The following is a 7,658-nucleotide window of genomic DNA, read 5'->3' as shown; positions in this document are numbered from 1 at the left end:
AAATATATTTAAGATAGGAGACGCACACAAGAAAAGTAAGTACTGTATTTTCTAAAACTCATATTAGAACTAAGGTCAGAGTGGAAGTTGAATATTAATAGCAACATAAATTTATTACCAAATTAAAGTGAACTTAAGGTTTAGATGAGAGTATGAACAGACAAAAAGAGAAAAAAGAACAGGAAAAAGTATATTATCAGGAATTGGGGAATATAGGAATGAGAGGGAATAAAAATATATTTTTTTCTTTTTTGGTGTTTGTCATTCAATTAGTGCTTAAAAGTGACCCTAGATTATATTCTAATCACTTGAAAGCAACAACAGAATACTTTGTAATAAGAAAGTAAGGTATAACTGAAAACTAAAGAGTTTGAATTTGTTTCTGAACTTTTAAAGTTATTTTATTATATTATTAAATTTTCAAAACACTTGGGTTTTATCTTCCAACTAAATGGAAGGCAACATTCCAGAAGTTGGGGTCATAAATGTACCTGATGATACAGAAATTAAATTTTACTATGTTCAGAAATCGGGGAACTCTTTTAGCATATGATATAAAGTGTTTACGTTTACAGAATTCTTGGGTCCCCCTCACCTGTCTGTTTCAGTAAATAGCACATGGGAAATCACTTCATCTCTTTGTTTCCCTTCCTGACTTAAAAATAGATGGAAGGGACTAAAATTCTGCATCTGTTACAGTATATTCTTGAGACATTTAACTTCAGTGTCTTTGCTCCTGAACCTTATCAAATCAACATGTTCATTTCTTACAACCTAAGATACATACCTGCAAATTTAGAGGAACAGAGTGAGATCACTGCATGAAATAAAATCAGTTTTTCTTCATAAGGATACATCTAACATCTCTTTGTAGCTATGTTCAAAATGACTGGGTCAGTACCTGTTGTAGGAACTCCAAGAATGATGCTAAATTGGGGAAAGGATTCTTTACCTGGTAATAGCCTAAGTTCCAAGCTTATGGCGCCAACACTGCTTATTATTCCCAGCAGACCTCTGCTTTGATCACAGACCTCAGAAGTTCCATTAATCATTTTTGTTCCCTTAAGAACTAGGAGACTATACCCAAAGGAGCAATACTAGAAAAGGATACGATTATAGACTGTTCATTCAGTTCCTAATTTGGGGTCTACAAGTTTAGCATTTAAGAAGCCAGGTATTTCTTACTGCTAGCAGTAGGAGACAGTGATGCCTGATTAGGATTATGCAAACTAAATGGTTAGGATCATCCTTGATGTGGATAACTTAAAGATAACAAATATGTAGCCTTAATTTAGTGAAATTCCTTTGAAAGAAGTATATAACATTCTTTTTGTGTTACTATGTTCCACCAGATTGGATATATCAGTATTTACCTCAGCACAGACTATTCATAACAAGAAAAATAAAATGGTGATTGGTTTTCAAATATTATAATATTCTGAAGATTTTTTCTTTTGCTGTCCTCTTAAGGGTATTCTTAAGCTTACATATAGGGTGAATTAATTAATTACTTTTATCAGAGAAAGGGCCTTAACAAAGTTGATTTAAGTGCTTGCTGCTATAAATTCCTTCTCTTCTATTTTTTTAAACCAATAAATTGCTTTTAATGCCTTCAAGAAGCCCCCATGTATGTACTTTTAAATTTTATGTAGTTGTTACAGAGAAAATGAGCCTAATGGTGCCAGAATCAACAGTACATTTATGTGCTCAATTTCCCTATGACTTCCTTTGTCAGGTCTTTTATTTTCCCCTCATCAAATCAGGAGCAATTTCCCCTTAGTAAATGCTTTGCAACTTACTCTGGAGTCTATACCATTACTTGTTTAGCACTGAATCATTTATGTACTGAACTCTGCGTCTTTCACTTTCCTGTTGAATTGTGCTTTTCTTCTTGTGTTATCAAGAGAGAAGTTAAACTCTTTTTTTCTCTCTGAGAATTTAAAAATGACATTTTTAAAAGCAGAACATCTTTGATGATGTAACTAGGATATATCATTTGATGAATTCTATAAGAATTTTATAATAACCCAAAAGTAAATTTAACAGAAAATTTCCAGTTCCAGGAATAGTTTGGACAAATTACCATAATAATCCCTTTACTAAAAGAAAAAACATCACAAAGTAAAAACGGAACAAGTATACTTTTTTTTTTTTTTTTTTTTGCTGTACGCGGGCCTCTCACTGTTGTGGCCTCTCCCGCTGCGGAGCACAGGCTCCGGACGCGCAGGCTCAGCGGCCATGTCTCACGGGCCCAGCCGCTCCGCGGCATGTGGGATCCTCCCGGACCGGGGCACGAACCCGTGTCCCCTGCATCGGCAGGCGGACTCTCAACCACTCCTTCACCACGGAAGCCCAGTACAAGTATACTTTTAAATGTGTAGCAGAAACAAAGGGGGTGTTGAGAACCAGTAAGTGAGCATGCAAACTGAGCTCTCTGCATGCATGCAGGATCCATAAGGTTTACATCCTCCATGAAGGGAGGTATTAGAAAAACTCCACCCAGGCTTAACTCTCTTGACCTGAGTCAGGGGAAGGACTGACACGTGAAGAGACAATTCACAAAGCAGGAAATGCAAATGGCCAATAAGCTTATGAAAAGATGTGTAATCACCTTAGTAATGGAGGAAAACCAAATTAAGACAATAGGAAATACAAATACCCTTTCCCCATCTTACACTTACTTTGAGCTATGCACTTAGCAGGTAGAATTGTGAACAAAGTCACTGATACTATTCCAAATATATACATATATTTGTACAGTCAAAAACTGGGGTATGATAAGTATGTTAAGTTGAACCATTATATATTTTGGTCTATAACAAGAATGATTTGATATGGCTTGATCATCTAATATACCTGATGCAGAGTACTGCTTAGAAAGTTTTCAGAGCACATTGACATACAGACCCCATAATGGATCTGATGATTCCAAGTGATACCCCCAAGAAGCTTAGAGAAAGCAGAACAAGGGTCAAGCTAGCATCTTGGGATTGGCGATCTGGGTTGAAAAGCCAAGTGCACCAGGGAAGCAATGCTGCCTCTCACGGCCCTTGTTGGTCACAGATCCTATCTTAGGAGATGAGTTGCCAGTAGCAGAGCTAGACGATTAGTAGCAAGCCCACTCTGGGTGCAGTTTTGACAGAATGCATCCGTTGGCAGGAGTGTGAGAGGCAGCAAATGCTTGTGGCTTGTTTATGCTCTGACTGAAACATTAACTTGTCTTAACCTTTACTTGGCTGAGTGCCTGAAGCTCTCCTTAGAAGAGATGCAATTATCCCCTTGCCCTTTTTCAAAATTCTCTCTATGTCACTTTGTAGTTGGGCTGCAGCAATGTCATACCTGATGGCTGGTGTCTGATTTGAGCCCTAGCCAAGGATGTCATTAACTGGAGAGGGCACAGTGATGTAACTCTATATGATAATCTATAGTGAACTATACTGTAAGTGCTACAACCCCCAAAGCTTTTACTGGTTCAACACTCAAGGCAAACTGCAGTGCAGAAGGGAAAGTAGGTGATTTGTTTGCTCCGGGATTGGGTCAGAGCTGGCTGGACTATGTCAACTAAAGGATTCTCCTCTTATTGCAGCTCCGATACACCAGCTCCCGAATTCCTAAATTAAAATAAAAACTAGGGCTCTGTCTCACTCTGTCTCTCTGTTTCTCTCTCTGTCTTTCTCTCTCTGTCTCTCTACCTTTCTGACTGTTTTTCTCTCTCTCCCTCCCTCTGAATACTATGAGACCCTTCTTTGAGAAGAAATCCACCTACCTAGCACCTGTCCTAGAAGGTTTTTAGCAACTCTTTACTTGTATAGGGTCCTTTGTGAGTTGTTTTGCTCTGTGTGTGTGTTTAAAATTTCACGACAGCCAAAATCTTTATTAAATTTTTTCCTTTGCAAGAGAATCTCATTGCCTTTATTTACCTTATTTTTGTTTCTATTCATTCATGAACCCATTCCTCCATTTATACAATAAACATCTTCAGTATAGCTGATACAATATTAGGTTCTGTATGCTATAGCAGTTAAGAACATGGTTTCTGGAGTCAGAAACCTGGGCTCCAGTCCAGGATCATCTACTTACTAGATATTACTTTGGGTTTTCTAATCTCACTACTCCTTATTTTTTTTCATCATCTAAATAGAACCTACCTCAAAGAGTTGTAAGGATTAAATGAGATAATCAATATAAAGAGATCTGCACAGAAGCTGGATTCAATAAATGTGAACTCTTATTAATAATGAATTAAATAAAATTGTTTATTTTATCCCTTATCCTTTTAAATGAGAGCCACAGGAATAGTTCTACAGCTAGGCCATGCCCGAAGCAAAGATGCCTTTTCCATATTATTGTACCCTCTTCCTATTTCCCTATCTATCCAAATTATATGCATTCCTAACACTCTTCCTGGTGGAGTAATTGAGTTCTTTTTTTCCTATTTAGTCCTTACATGAGGATATTCATAACATCAACCAAACTTTCTAAAGGTTAGGCAATTCCTTTATGAAATATATTTATTTCAAGGGCTCATTCTAAAAAAATATACAAAGAACTCTCACTTCCAAAAAAATTAGTCAGCCTAGTCAGCCTTTTTTTTTTATGTATCATCATTGTTGTATTTCAATATTTTTTTTAAATGTGCTATTTAAAATACAGATTTTAAATGATTTTATACCCTCATAAGCCTCTAATATTGCAATAAACAAACTAATGAATTCATCCTAACAGTTTTTCAAATCGGTTTGGTTTTAGGTATCACCATGGAAAAAGGCTGTGTCTACACTCAGTTCTTAAAAGGTCCAGGTCAGAAATGGCAAAAGCCAGAGGTGGGATCCTGACCCTCCAGCTCTGCCCTCTATAATCTGTCTCCCCAGTCCCTTTAGAGCTGGAATCTAAGAAATTCCCTTTCTGGCCCAGGTTCTATCTACGAGCATTTTCATTTTCTTTTCATTTTCAAGTCCCAGGGGCTTACGCCAGTGCTTTTGTGGGGACTCAGCTCCCGAGCCAGAGCCAAGAATGCATAATCGCAGTTCCCAGCTCTGCAGATAAATGACCCACCTACTTGCCCTTTCTCCTGGACCACTGCTGATTCGATTCCCATCAAATCACAACACAAAACAGACCTAGCCAAAGGGCTTGGTGCCTTTCTGTACAGCTTTTGGGAAGAAAGGCCAACAAAGAATCCTTCTCGACCTAATGTAATCCCTCCTACACTTAACTAACTACAATTCAATGCAGTAATGTTTGAAAATGATTCGGCAGTGTTTCATTCTTTTTGCTATTAACACCAAAGATGAAAGTTGATAGAATGGGCAGCATTTTAAACAGGGTTTGAGGAAGGAACTAGCTGTGCTTCGTGAAAGTAAGCCTCTTTGCACACAAATAAACCTGGCATAGACAATAATCTCCATCATCTCTCCAAGCACACCTGACTAAAATTTCAGAGATTCAAAGAATAAAAGTACATAATACACCCTGACATGATGGGTTTCAACCTTCATTATGCTGGATTACCTCCAACATGAAGGAAAATATCCAGCGTTATTTTATACATTTTCCTAAGGACAAACAGCTGATTCTCATGAACAGACTGAAAACCCTTCAAAGCAAACTTAGTATATAATGCACAAGGTCAGGGCTTATTGTAGGCTCCACATTTTCTCTAAGTTCTTAATCTGTTCCTCCTTTCAGACTCACTCATGAGTATTTAGAAATTTTTCAATTCAACCATGTGGGTAGAACCTACCTTGGTGACACTTTCAATGACCCGAGCTACAGCATTTATCTTCCCACCATCATCAAACTTCAGGTCTCAGTCCAAGAGTCACTTCCTTCCCCATATTATAGTTTCATCTCTCCCTGTCCTTTTCCCTTTGTTTTAGTTATCATCAACTGAACTATTTTCATATGTGATTATTTGATTCACACCTGTCTTCTCTACTAGATTAAAATTCCTTGAGGATAGGTAGCTTCTGGTTTGGTTTTTCTTTCCTTTATATTCTATTTGCCTAGCAAAATTCCTAGAATATTACAGTTAACCAGTAAATTACTGAACAAATGAAAGAATTCATTTCCTCCAAATTATTTTCTTCTATTTTGCCTTACTACAGTCTTCCAGATATTTCCTAGTTCATATTTCTCATGGAATTAAATTGTCCCATTTATCTGGCTGAATCGTAATTAAACCTTTCCTCTCCTCCCATTGATAAGTCTAAGAAACCAAACTTTTCCCCATCGTAATACTCCCCTGTGTTTTGTCTCAAATCAGCCCAGATAAAGTAGGTGTTATGAGTCAGCCACAATAAACACAAACCCCAAGCAAGTTAAAGGCAAAGAGCTGCATTTTAGATAAATTCTGAAAAAAGCTAATTGTACTTCTAAAGTGCTAAAAATTCTGCCCTGGAATTTAGCTAAATAAACACAAATCTAGGCATAAGATGGTTTGCATAGTATTAGACTGTTTTAAAACATAAATTCCAATATTCACTACTTTTAGAGATTTTATAAGTAATACAAAAGAAACAATAGATTATTGAGCTTTGAATTTGTGGTTTAGATTACTTGGGGATGACCATGAAGGTCACCAGAATGTATTCATTTATAACTTGGGTAAGAATGTCTACCCTTAATGGTGTTTTGAGAAATAAACAAATATATACCAACACCTAGCACTCAAAGCAGGTATGCAAGGTTCTTCTCTAGTAAAAGGTCTAATTCTCTGACCAGTATCTTTATTTCAATTAATGAAATCTGTATCTGAATCCTTGAAACTATGATGATCTTCAGAGTTATTCCACAGGCAGGTGTAGGTCTACTGACTATTTGCATAGTCTCAGAATTAAACAATAATTCTTCCATCTAGGAACATTACAGGTTTCTTATTATTTAAACATTCTTTTATGCACACAGTTTAACATGGCAGTACTTAGGAAAAAAGGTGGAAGAGTTATTGAAAAAGTACTTGGGGGAAAACAATTGGTAAGACATGAAATTTTCCTACTTTTTCCTTTTTCTTTTTTGTGTCACCTTAGGAAGGTAGAAGGTGTGAGAATAAGTGAGCCTTCAGAAATTGCCATTTCCCAGGGGGAAAATATGATAGCATTTTATAGGATATCCCATTTCTCTCTTGCCTCCACAATACAACCAAGATAAAAGAGAGGATGTCCAAATGGCAGGTTAAGTCTGGGTAACAACAACATGACAAACCAACTGCAAGCAATGGGAGAGAGGAGACCAATTCAACAGTACAGATGGCGTCCATAAGCCACAGTGGTTTTTTGGAATTTCAATAGACTTGGCACTTTCTACAACCAAGACTAAACAAAACAAAAACATACACAAATACAACTCCCAAATATTTGGCTTGACTAAAAAAAATACCATTACCTTCCTAGAGTGATAAAGGGAATATAAGGGTTAATAAAAGGGAGAGAATAAAATTCTGGCTATGCCTGAGCAGCAGGAGAATGGAGGTTGAATAAAAAAGTGAATTTCTAGATGCCATTCACATTTTTTCCAGCTCTGAAATAGGGTTTGCTTTGAGTTTAAGATGAAAAAAATCCTTACCCTATCTGTGTGCATGATGAAGTTAAAGACAAAGGTCTTGTGGCTGCCTCATCCTGCTGATGCCATTTAAAGATACAGAATATTTCCCTCTGCTA

Source organism: Pseudorca crassidens, chromosome 17, assembly GCF_039906515.1.
Source record: "Pseudorca crassidens isolate mPseCra1 chromosome 17, mPseCra1.hap1, whole genome shotgun sequence".
Taxonomy (NCBI): Eukaryota; Metazoa; Chordata; class Mammalia; order Artiodactyla; family Delphinidae; genus Pseudorca; species Pseudorca crassidens.
This window is presented reverse-complemented; position numbering follows the sequence as displayed.